Genomic DNA, 12310 nt, shown 5'->3' with positions numbered 1-12310 from the left:
CGCCGGGACGCCCCGCGGGTCGGCTGTTGGGTTGGGGGATGTAGCTGCCCCGGCCCCGCCTGAACTCGCGAAGCCGGCCGGTCGGCCGCCCTCTGGTTTCCGTGGAGGCGGGAGCTGCGCGGGGACCGGCGGGCCGGGGCCGGCCGGCGGCGCCGCGAGGAAGGCCGGGGCCGGCGGGGCCGGAGCGTCGGGTGACCGGGTAGAGCCTCCTGCGCAGGGGCCGCGCGGTGCGCGAGGTTGGGGTGGAAGTCGCACCTGTGCGATGAGAGCGCGCGGATGCACTTCTGTGTCGGCGGAATCGAGGCTTCTTGCGGCCTCTTGCATCTGGGGGGTTGGTTTAGGATTGAGGAGACACAAATGCCCGCCCTGGTTCATATTACATGCGGGGGGGGGTGTTGGAAAGGAGTGTAGAAGTTTATTAGAGGAAGTCATATCAGTTATAAGGAAGTTGTTAACAATCATCACCTTTGATTCCCGAGACTTTTAAAGTTGCAACATAACAATAGTCGCTTGTTCGGTCTCCATTCTCGGAGGGGGAAGGGGAGTGGCACACAACTTTTTTTTAAAGCAAAGTAATTTGTGTTTTGATTATTCTTACACTTTCTTAGAATTCTGTGGAGTTTGAGAAATATAAAGATTGGAAAAATCTGATTTGGAGATTGCAGTTAAAGCAATCAAAACTTTTTTTGTGATTACAGAAAAGATAGGAAACTAAGTTTTCGCCTGGGAAATAAACCCCGAACTATAGAAAGACAAAATCCTTCAATTTCGATGTTGTTGGCTGTCTTGATGTAGACATAAGATCTCGCATTTTACTGTGGATAACATATGTTAGCTTTATGTTGTAAGTAACTCTCCACCTGATAAACAGCAGTGATTTTTGTTGAGCTGACAAGTTATAACGAGAGTAAATTAAAACCAGTTGTAGTACAAATGGTTTATTTTAAAGTGATTACTTTCAGCCACTCTGAACTAAATCATTACCCAGAATTACGAAACAATAGATCTCCAGGTGACCCTGATTATCAGGAACCCGAGACTCAAAGAATTAAAAACATCTGAGTTAATACACAAACCTGGAAATGTAACACCATAACCAAAATATTAAATGTAAAGTAAATGTTAATTAAATGTTTGACTATAGGAGTCCTATTTTGACTCAAAGGAGTCCTATTTTGACTCAAAGGAGTCCTATTTAATAGTTAAACTAGTGGAAAGAACTCTTGCCTGGGAAGGAGAGATTTCATTCAAGTCCTTTTTTCTCCTGATGACCAGGTGTGATCTCTCTAGGCCTCAGATTTGTCATCTGTTTAAGGGAATTTCATAGGTTCACATTTTTCCAAACTGTTTCCCCTGAACACCATTCTGAATCCATTAATACTCTTACTGCCCCAAAACAGTGTTCCATGGCAAATAATTTGGGAGCACATTGATTTACATCAGGCTTAACTTCTGATTTACTTTTAACCGCAAGACTTCTCAAAACCTTTACTACTGTACTAATACGCACGTACACTTCCAGGGTGTAAGCTTCCCAGGGAAGGTTATCCAAGCATTTCCTAAACTTACCGGGCCAGAGAGCACATTTTCTCATGGCCAACCTGTTAACGTCTCCTAGGGTATATTTACATAGAACCCAATTGGAAAATTACGGTAGTTGAGCTGAGTCCCCTTTCAGCTCTAAAATTCCCTACATTGTATGCTTCTATGGTGTTCAGATTAAGCTTGGTGGCAACTCACTGGACCAAAGGGCTTATATGTGCCTTAGTAGGATATTGAAGATTCACATAGTTTTCTGTGAACCTTAATGCTTTAATTTATGGCGGAAGAGTATCATCTTTTTTCTGGTCTCTTGATGCTTTTCTATAACTAATTAATTCAAGTTTGGAATTTGATTTTATGGTCAAGTTATTGATTTTATTAAGAATGGCATTATAAAGTTCCAAAAGTAAAGACTTGTTGATGATTGCATTGTTTTTTTTTTACAGTGATTCCACTTTCTAGTCGTGAATTCTTAACCTATGAAATGTGATAAAAGCCACTTGAAATGTACTTAATAACTAAATAATTTTAAGAGCTTAGATCATTGAAAAGAGTTAAAGGTTAGGGGCTTCCCTGGTGGCGCAGTGGTTGAGAGTCCGCCTGCTGATGCAGGGGACACAGGTTCGTGCCCCGGTCCAGGAAGATCCCACATGCCGCGGAGTGGCTGGGCCCTGTGAGCCATGGCCGCTGAGCCTGCGCGTCTGGAGCCTGTGCTCCGCAACGGGGGAGGCCGCAGCAGTGAGAGGCCCTCTACCGTGCAAAAAAAAAAAAAAAGAGTTAAAGGTTAAAATGTAAATACTAAGGCAGTTATTTCTAAATTGCTTACAAACAAGGTCTGTGTTGAATACAATCTCAAATCATTTTGCTAAATTCCCTCAGGTGTCAGTAGCACAACACAACCTGTGTGGCTACTTCTGTCTATTCTTTGTTACTTTGTTAGGGGTGAGTACTGTTAATGTGCTCCTTTGTTTGAGGGGGAGGGGAACAGTACATTTAATTATAATAGGTAAGCCTTAATTCAGGTAAGTTCTGTCCCTGAAATGAAACTATTAAGTATGGAGCTGCTATTTTTGTGTAATAGCTAACAGCTTTTGAAATTTTATTATATGAAAATAAGTACTTTTGATCCCCCTGTCTGAATTGGGATTTCCCTTCTCCTGATTGTGTTTACCTCCCCTTCCCAAACTATCCAAGCCTGAAACCTCAGTGATTTTCTTTGCATAGGTCAAAGATACGGTATCACACTTATCAAGGAAAAATTTACATGTAATAATGTGCACTCGTTTTATGTGTACATTATATACACACCCATGTAACCACCACCACAGTCAAGATTTAGAACATGTCGCACACCACTCAGGCCTGTATTGTTATGCTTTTGTTCTCTTTGAATGTTCTCCCTGTCTCTGCATGTCTAAATCATACCTGTTAAGTTCTAGCTTAAATGCCACCTTGTCTGTGAATCCTTTAATTACCTCATTTTGAAGTAATTGCCTTCTTTTCTGACTTTCCTGTTTACATTTCTTTGAACATTTTTTCTGTCCTTCATGATGGCAAAACCAACGGCATGCTTATAATAGGCAGTTATATTTGTTGACCAAATAGAAAGTGTAGTATTTCTCAAACTTGACTAAGTCATTCTTATATCATCTTCAGAATTTTGGCCATATCTGCATACTTCCTGTATACTTACTTTCTTCATATTTATCAATATAACTATTAACATAATTTTAAAGGAAACTTGAAGTAACCACCATAAATAAAAAGCAGGTATCTGAGATTTCCTGATGTAGTCAGAGGAATTGAAAGAGAATGAAGGGAGAAGAACTTCCTCGCTGGATTTAGTGTCACTTAGCCTTGTCCTTGGGCCCCATAAAATCTTCTCCCATCTCATTGGTGGTCAAAATTTGGGAGATACTGGCTTAATCAGGGCCTGAGAATTCCTTAGAATTGTATCTGTGAAAGAACTGGGAAATAAAGCTTCAACTGCAAATTAAAAGGTGTACTGAGTTTCATCTTTGTATTGCATTTTTAAAGTTAAATAGGATCATTATTGAATCGGTAAATGTCTATTTTCTTCAAAAATGTTTTTAATATTAGTAATTACTTTTACAAGTAAAACATCTTTTTGTTATTATGGTACATTAGCTTTAAAATAAACCTTTGACTGTAGAGAAATAAATCTAAATTTAAAACCAGTTAAAGCCTTTGATATGACAAAGTGATGATTGTTGATGCAAGCGTGATGAAATGTTAATAATATGTTTATCTGGCAAAGCTCCTATAATAGTAGATGAGGTAGTAAACTTAAAAGGGTCTGATAATCTCCTCTACTTCTTCCTCTCATCAATTCTCAAGTTTGAGCTGTATATTTTTATTTCCATCTTGGAGAAGACATTTCCAGCCTTTTTTCTTCTGAGGTAATGAAAAATTCTCCTCTCTTAATGGAGTTTTATATGAACAGGAAAGGAAATAAATTCCCTACTCTTGTTCTATAAAATATACTTTGTATCTCAACTTGCTGACGTTATTTACCGGTATATATCTATATTATGCATTTAGTGTTTAAATTGCCATTGTTTCGTGTTTATGAACAAAGAGTTAGGTAAATAGACCATTTAGTTTGGTGCTATCATTTTCCAAAAACTACTTTACCTGAGTGGTAATACTAGGTAATCTAAAGTTCTGGGATGCAACCTCAATTTGGAAATAAGACAAGAGCCCTTTGGATGAATAGTTTTTATTTCATAAAAAAACCTTCACCCAAGCAAGTAGTTTCTTTCCTGTGTCTGTACTATAAAATAAAGCAGCATTATAGAAGCAGTGCAAATAAATTCTTATCATTTAAAAGTGACAGCAGACTGTAATCCGAAAAACTATAAAAGCATAGCAGGCTTAGTCCTTTGCATTATACATATAAATAGCCCTACATTTCCAGTTGCTTTTGCTTGTGCTGTTATGTTATGAAAAAATACAGTAAGGTATCAGCCAGCCGAAACCCTTAGTATATGCGTTATTGTGATCAAATTTTCCAGATAGCTGGAATTTTTTATATTATATACCATAAATGCCATCCCATTCTGTAGTTACACTTTTTGCTTATCTTCAACATGAAGAGTCATCACTTGGCACAATGGCTTCTCATATACACTTACATGTCTTACAGTGTGTCTCAATTTTTTTTTGCGTTTCTAATTATGTTTTTTAATTGAATATTGATGTACAATATTATATAAGTTACAGGTGTACAATATAGTGGTTCACAATTTTAAGTTATACTCCATTTATAGTCATTATAAAATATTGGCTGTAGTCCCCGTATTGTACAATATATCCTTGTATATTATTCCATACATAATAGTTTGTACCTGTTAATTCCCTACCCCTGTTGTCCCTCCCCCTTCCCTGTCCCCACTGGTAACCTCTAGTTTGTTCTCTGTATCTGTGAGTCTGCTTCTTTTTTGTCATATTCACTAGTTTGTTGTACTTTTTAGATTTCACATATAAGTGATATCATACAGTATTTGTCTTTCTCTGACTTATTTCACTTAGAATAATGCCCTCCAGGTCCATTCATGTTGCTGCAAATTGCAAAATTTCATTCTCTTTTTATGGGTGAGTAGTATTCCATTGTGTTCCATACATGTACCACATCTTCTTTAACCATTCATCTGTTGATGAACACTTAGGTTGCTTTCATATCTTGGCAATTGTAAATAATGCTGTTCTGAACATTGGGGTACATGTATCTTTTCCAGTTAGTAGGGGTTTTCCTCAGATATATACCCAGGAGTGGAATTGCTGGATCATATTTTTATGATATTGCTGGTTCTATTTTTAGTTTTTTGAGAAACCTCCATACTGTTTTCCACAGTGGCTGCACCAATTTATACTCCCACCAACAGTGTAATAGGGTTCTCTTTTCTCCACATCCTCACCAATATTTGTTATTTGTGTTCTCTTTTTTTTTTTTTTTTTGGCTGCGTTGGGTCTTCTTTGCTGCATGTGGGCTTTCTCTAGTTTCGGCGAGTGTGGGCTACTCTTCGTTGCAGTGCGCCGGCTTCTCACTGTAGTAGCTTCTCTTGTTGCGGAGCACGGGCTCTAGGCATGTGGGCTTCAGTAGTTGTGGCTCATGGGCTCTAGAGTGCAGGCTCAGTAGTTGTGGCGCACGGGCTTAGTTGCTCCGCGGCATGTGGGATCTTCCCGGACCAGTGCTTGAACCTGTGTCCCCTGCATTGGCAGTTGGATTCTTAACCACTGCGCCACCAGGGAAGCCCCTATTTGTGTTCTTTTTGATGATAGCCATTCTGACAGGTGTGAGGTGATATCTCATTGTGGTTTTGATTTGCATTTCCCTGCAGATAAGCAATGGTGAGCATCTTTTCATGTTCCTGTTGGCCATCTGCATTTCCTCTTTGGAAAAATGTGTATTTAGTTCTTCTGCCCATTTTTAAATCAGGTTGGTTTTTTTGATGTTGAGTTGTATGAGCTGTTTATATACATTAGATATTAAACTCTTATCAGTCATAACATTTGCAAATATTTTCTCCCATTCAGTAGATTGTCTTTTTGTTTTGTGGATGGTTTCCTTTGCTGTGCAAAGGTCCCATTTGTTTATTTTTGCTTTTATTTCCTTTGCTTTAGAGACATCCAAAAAAAATATTGGTATGATTTATGTCAAAGAGTGTTCTGCCTATGTTTTCCTCTAGGAGTTTTATAGTGTCTGGCCTTACATTTAGGTCTTTAATCCATTTTGAGTTTATTTTGTATATGGTGTTAGAGAATGTTCTAATTTCATTCTTTTACATGTAGCGGTCCAGTTTTCCCAGCACCACTTATTGAAGAGACCATCTTTTCTCCAATGTACATTCTTGCCTCCTTTGTCATGTCACTGACCATAGGTGCGTAGGTTTATTTCTGGGCGCTCTATTCTGTTCCATTGATTTAGTTGTCTGTTTTTCTACCATAGCATACTGTTTTGATGACTGTAGCTTTGTAGTATAGTCTGAAGTCAGGGAGTCTGATTCTTCCAGCACCGTTTTTCTTTCTCAAGATTGTTTTGGCTATTTGGGGTCTTTTGTGGTTCCATAAAAATTTTTAAATTGTTCTAGTTCTGTAAAAAAATGCCATTGGTATTTTGATAGGGATTGCATTGAATCTGTAGACTGCCTTAGGTAGTATGATCAATTTAACAACATTAATAATGTTGATGTTAAACAATTTTAAAGTTTCCTTGACAGAGGTTTTTCTCCTGAGGAAAAAAAGAAAATATGGTACTTGCTTTAAAGTTAATGTCTGTCATTTTCAAAGAAGAATAAATATTTAAATGACTTCCATACTGTATACCACCAGTTTCATAGGTGTTACATCAGTTAATCAGGATTTCACCCTTGAGCCTGAATGAGGGGTTCCAGCAGAATTACTTATCTTTTTTTTAAATGGCAACTGGCATTTTATTGGAAGGCTATCTTCAAAACTCTTTGCTCCAAGCCTACCTGATTCTATAATTTGAAGCTGCCAACTTTACGTGATCTGTTAACTGCTTTTTAAATTATGGCTTTTAAGTTATAATAAAGGTGTGGTTTAAAAAGGAATATATTATTTGAGAATAAACTTTTTAGTTTTCTTTTTGTTTATTTTTTTTATACATTTTTATAGTTTTCTTTTGCTACGTAACATTATCTCAAAATGTAGTGACTTGAAACAATATAAATCTCAGGAGAGATTGGGGAGCCGTTTGTCTCTGAGGTTCTGGCTTGAGATTTTGTGAGGTTGCAGTCATCTAAAGGTTTAATTGGGATTGGAGAACCCCCTTCCGAAGTGGCTCACTCACCTTCTGGGAAGTTCTTTCTGTTTGTTGAAGGGAGGCCTCAGTTCCTCCCACAGGGGCCTCCCCACAGGGATGCTTGAATGTCCTTTTGGCATAAAGGCTAGCTTGCCCCAGAATAAGAGATCCAAGAGACATCAGGGAGGAAACCACAATGTCTTTTATGGCCTTGTTTTCACTTCTGCAGTATTCTATTTATTGTTCACATAGGCCAGCAGTGATTTCAGGAGGAGACTACGCAAGAGCTTGAGGATCATCGGAGGCCATCTTGGAAGCTAGCTACCACATCTTGTAAAGCTAGTATGTGAACATGTCACTAAGTAATAAACAGTACATATTTACTCAAAATGCAGTTTATACACAGCTTATGCTTTTAGAAAGGATATTCAGAGATTAACTTAACCATGCCACTTGAAGATTACTAAACAAAGCAAGTACTTTATCAACTAAATTCTTAGTCTCCATGGTTCTTTGGGAATGATGGGATGACTGGGTTCAGATGTAACACTGAAGATACAGGTTTTATTCATTTTGATTTTCTTCTTATGAGACGAAGGGGGGGGGGAAATGCCACATATTACACAGCTGCTATTTGATTTTCTTTAGGGATACTATTCATTCATATACCTTTAAAAAATTAAACTTATTTAATACCATAAAGAGGGAATAAATCATGTGTTTTTAAAAGTATAAAAAAAGTATGCAGTGAAAAGTCTCCGTCTCCCAGGCCCCCATCCACCCAAGTTCCCACCTGGCCTCCAGGAAGTAATCAGCTTTACTATTGTCTTGTGTGTTCTTTCAGAGCTATATCATATGTATGCTGATTATATGAATATATATTCTCCCCTTTTTATATTAATGGTAGCATTCTATAAACAGTATTCTGCACCTTGATTTTTTACCTCATATGTCTTAGGAACATTTTCTAAATCAATTAGACTTTATTCTTTTTACCACTGGAGTATATTCTATTGTCATTCAGTTTTTAATATTTATTGGTTATTTACTGTAGGTCAAGCACTGCTAGGAGCTGGGGATGTGAAAGCTAAAATGATAGATAAAGACTGTGTCACAGGGATTAACACCACTGGGAGTCACAGTTCGATTACAGTGAAGCAAAGTAAGTTCTATGATAGGGGAAGTACAGTGTATAGTTGGAGTCCACAGAAGGATATATGTATGTGAATGTTGGGGAGATATAAAGGTCAGGGAAGACTTCCCAAAGAGGGTAGTATCTGAGGCCTGAAGGATGAGAAGGTACTAGCCAGGTTAAGTTATGATTCAGTGTTTCAGGCAGAAGGAGTTTTTTAAAAAGACTTTATAACATATTACAAAGCTGTAGTAATCAAAACACTGTGGTACTGGCATAAAGACAGAATAGAGCCCTGAAATAAACCCTGGTGTATATATGGTCAAACGATCTTTGAGAAAAGGAGTTGTTTAATTGGTATAGAGTTTCAGTTTCACAAGGTGAAATTGTTCTGGAGATTAATTGCACAATTTGAATATACTTAATAACACTGAACTGTACACTTAACAGTTGTCAATGTGGTAAATTTTATGCATTTTTACCACAATTGAAAAAATGACATTAAACTTTTCAAAATGTGGCATATATGCATTTTCAAATACTATCCTGTAACGTAAGCCATGTTTCCAAATATTGACAAATGGCACTGTTTAAAGAGTGAGCCAGGTCAGAGGGGTTGAATCAGAAGGTATTGTGCAGAGGCATAGCATTTCAAATATAGTTTGATAGAAAAACTTCAGGTGATGAAAAGGAGTACGGGGCCTATCCAGAGAAGAAATAGCATATGTAAAAGCACTGAGGTGGGGGCTTCCCTGGTGGCGCAGTGGTTGAGAGTCTGCCTGCTGATGCAGGGGACACGGGTTCGTGCTCCGGTCCGGGAGGATCCCACATGTCGCGGAGTGGCTGGGCCCATGAGCCATGGCCGCTGAACCTGCACGTCCGGAGCCTGTGCTCCGCAGTGGGAGAGGCCACAACAGTGAGAGGCCCACGTACTGCAAAAAAAAAAAAAAAAAAAAAAGCACTGAGGTGGAAGGGAGCAAGTCTTTGAACAGTTGAGTAGTGTTAAAGAAAAAATATTCAGTGACACTTCTTAAGATGGTAAGGCCAACCTTATTCAGTATCATCATCATAGGTGTAGGGACCACTGCAATGGGATTTTACAGTGGAAGAGAGAGATTGGCCTCAACTCTCAGCGTGGGCACGTGGGACTTTATAGCCAAGGAGTAGTTGAGGGTCAGTGGGTGGAAAACTACTCTTAAGAGGAAACATCAGGAGTAAGAGGGGATTCTGGTTAAAACCAACCTAACAGGATTCTTGCTGCAGACAGACCAGGATGATCAGTAGTTGGAGGGTGAGGATCCTGATCAGATGTTGAGGGTGGAGGATTCTGGTTAAACTGACATAGCAGTGTTCTTGAAAAAACTGTATTTTATAAGAAAGTGCACAGATGGGCCCAGGAGAAGGTTCAGACCCTGGCCAAAGTTTGGTCAAGCAAAGAATCTTTGTCACTAGGTTTTGCTTAGCTAGAACAGAAATATGTATTAAGATTGAAATCTAGGGTCTAGTTTATGAAAAGACTTTAATCATATGATTAAAAGCTTGCATGTATATACTTTCTAAGTGATTGAATGTCACAGCTGTAGCAGTGATGAGAGTACTTCCTACATGCTAAGTAAGCACTGGGCTGAAGTGCTTTTCATGGTGTATGAACTTATTTTTCTGAGCTTCCAGCAGGGAGTTACATGCTCAAACTCTTTTTTGCTGTGTAAAATTAATTGGCTGTTAGAAAGCTGAAGGTAGTGAAAGATAGATGGCTATTGTACTAGTCCAGGTGGAAACTATTCAGGAGCCATGGTTAAAAGGCCATTCTGAATGATACTGTCTACCACAGTCAACTTCAGCTGAAGGAAAAAAAAGCTGAATTTGTTGATAGATTTGAATATGAGAATAGGGAATAAAGCCACAGCTCATGCTGTGTGATTGTGTGATTGGGAAGGATGGTGCTGTTTTACTTCAGTAGTGAAGTAAAAACAAAAAAAGGACGACGACGTTCAGAGAATAATAATAGCAGTGCTTGACAGGTTTCTTGTATTGGAGTGATATCCTAAAGGAATTTAACAGAGTACAGTGACTGAAACAGAAAGTAAGGAGAGTCTAATAATAATGATAACAGTTGATGGTTTTATCAGTGTTTTGGAGGGTACCTAGTTTTCGTAAAGGGCCTCTGAATAAAGATCAAGCAATACCTTATTTTGGTTCTGATTCTATTAGGTGCCTCAGAATTTACCAGAGTATCTAGAGTTGGGCTTCCCTGGTGGCGCAGTGGTTGAGAGTCTGCCTGCCGATGCAGGGGACACGGGTTCATGCCCCGGTCTGGGAGGATCCCACATGCCACGGAGCGGCTGGGCCTGTGAGCCATGGCCGCTGAGCCTGCGCGTCCGGAGACTGTGCTCCGCAACGGGAGAGGCCACAACAGTGAGAGACCCGCGTACTGAAAAAAAAAAAAAAAAAAAACACAAAAAAACGAAGTATCTAGAGTTAATTCTCTTGCAGAGTAATAATACCTCAGCAAGGTTTTGTTCTTTCATATATGTGTTATTAATACTTTTGTTCTATTTTTACCTTAACCGTAAAACGTGAGAGGGAATGAACATTGGAAGAGATGTAGAAGAAGCAAGGCAGGTCTGCTGTAGGTAGTACCTCATTTTTCTCTATGAAGTTGTCCTGATGTCCTTCAGATTAATTCTAGTCTCTTTCCTTTACCCATCAAGGGTTTTAACACTTGCAAGGCTACTTACTATGTAGCACCATTGTTTCATAGCTTTGAGCAAACCTATGTGCACAAACACACGCATGGTTTGTGTACAGTGTGAATGCTTTTTTGTAAATCCCTGTATGTAAAATTACTCAGCTAAAGTGTTGATGCCTCCCTGCTTGTGTAATATTTTGCTCCTATCCTTTATATGCATAGGCATTGATTGAATCTGCATCTTAGTGAACATGTATGTGTGTATGTTTTACTCCTCATGATTATACTTTTGGAGAAGTTTCAATAAAATTCACAAAGGAAAATAAACCTTATTGTGTAGGATTTTTTTCAGTTGGGAAAAAAATTATATCTTTTTTCACAGGGAATAAAATTTGTTTACAGATACTCGAATTTAAATACATTACAGAAAAATTTGTTTAGTATATACAGTATAGTATTTTTATGTTAATTTGTATAGCAACCAGTCTTTATTTTAAAGTTGAATAGTAAAATTAATAGTATATTGTTCATTAATTTTTTAATGCTGAGACCATTATTGTTAAAGTACTAATTTAAAAAAAATGAAATTTTATTTGAAACAATTGATTAACTTAATATGGTGGGTTTAGTTGTACTGTAAAGATTATTTTTGCTTCTTTTACTTTATTTCTAGTAGTTTATTTTAGTTAAGAAAATATTTCTTTCAAAGTTTAAGCAAAATCATTATTCTTCATTATTAAATGAAGAAAATAGCTACAAATGAACATATTTATTTTGAGAAAGATACTTTCTGAAAAGTGATGTTTTAAGTAAACTTGGAAAAGTACTTGATAGGTTAGCTGAAAGTTAGATTTGTCCTTTATCTTGTTTCACATCTTTCTTTTTAATCACTCTGACTAGCTACTCAGTTTTATCATTATTGTTCTTATGTATAAAAAAACAAGCACTGTTTTCTTGCTTCTTCCTAATTGAAAACAAACCAGAACATGGTCAATCTAGATAATTTAGATTTTCTTTAAGTGTATTATTCTGATATTTACTCTCAGGCTGACTTACCCTTGCCACCTAAAACATTTCTGTTTCATCCCCCCTCCCATCCCCATCGATAGGGAAATCAAGCAGATTTTAATATTAGCAAATGCCAAACTTTAAAAAGGTGTGT

General features: G+C 37.9%; 1 protein-coding gene across 7 annotated transcripts in view; it reads left to right on the top strand.

The window, feature by feature from the left end:
- The window catches only part of DOP1A (DOP1 leucine zipper like protein A), a 113052-nt gene that overhangs the window by 166 nt on the left and 100576 nt on the right, over nucleotides 1-12310 (top strand). The gene's annotated exons all lie outside the window — the stretch shown is intronic.

This window comes from Aethalodelphis obliquidens, unplaced genomic scaffold (assembly GCF_003676395.1).
Source record: "Aethalodelphis obliquidens isolate GAN/ISIS:26980383/991018 unplaced genomic scaffold, ASM367639v1 scaffold3, whole genome shotgun sequence".
In the NCBI taxonomy this organism is placed as follows: Eukaryota; Metazoa; Chordata; class Mammalia; order Artiodactyla; family Delphinidae; genus Aethalodelphis; species Aethalodelphis obliquidens.
Note: the sequence above shows the minus strand (reverse complement) of the source record. Positions and strands in the feature narration are given on the sequence as shown.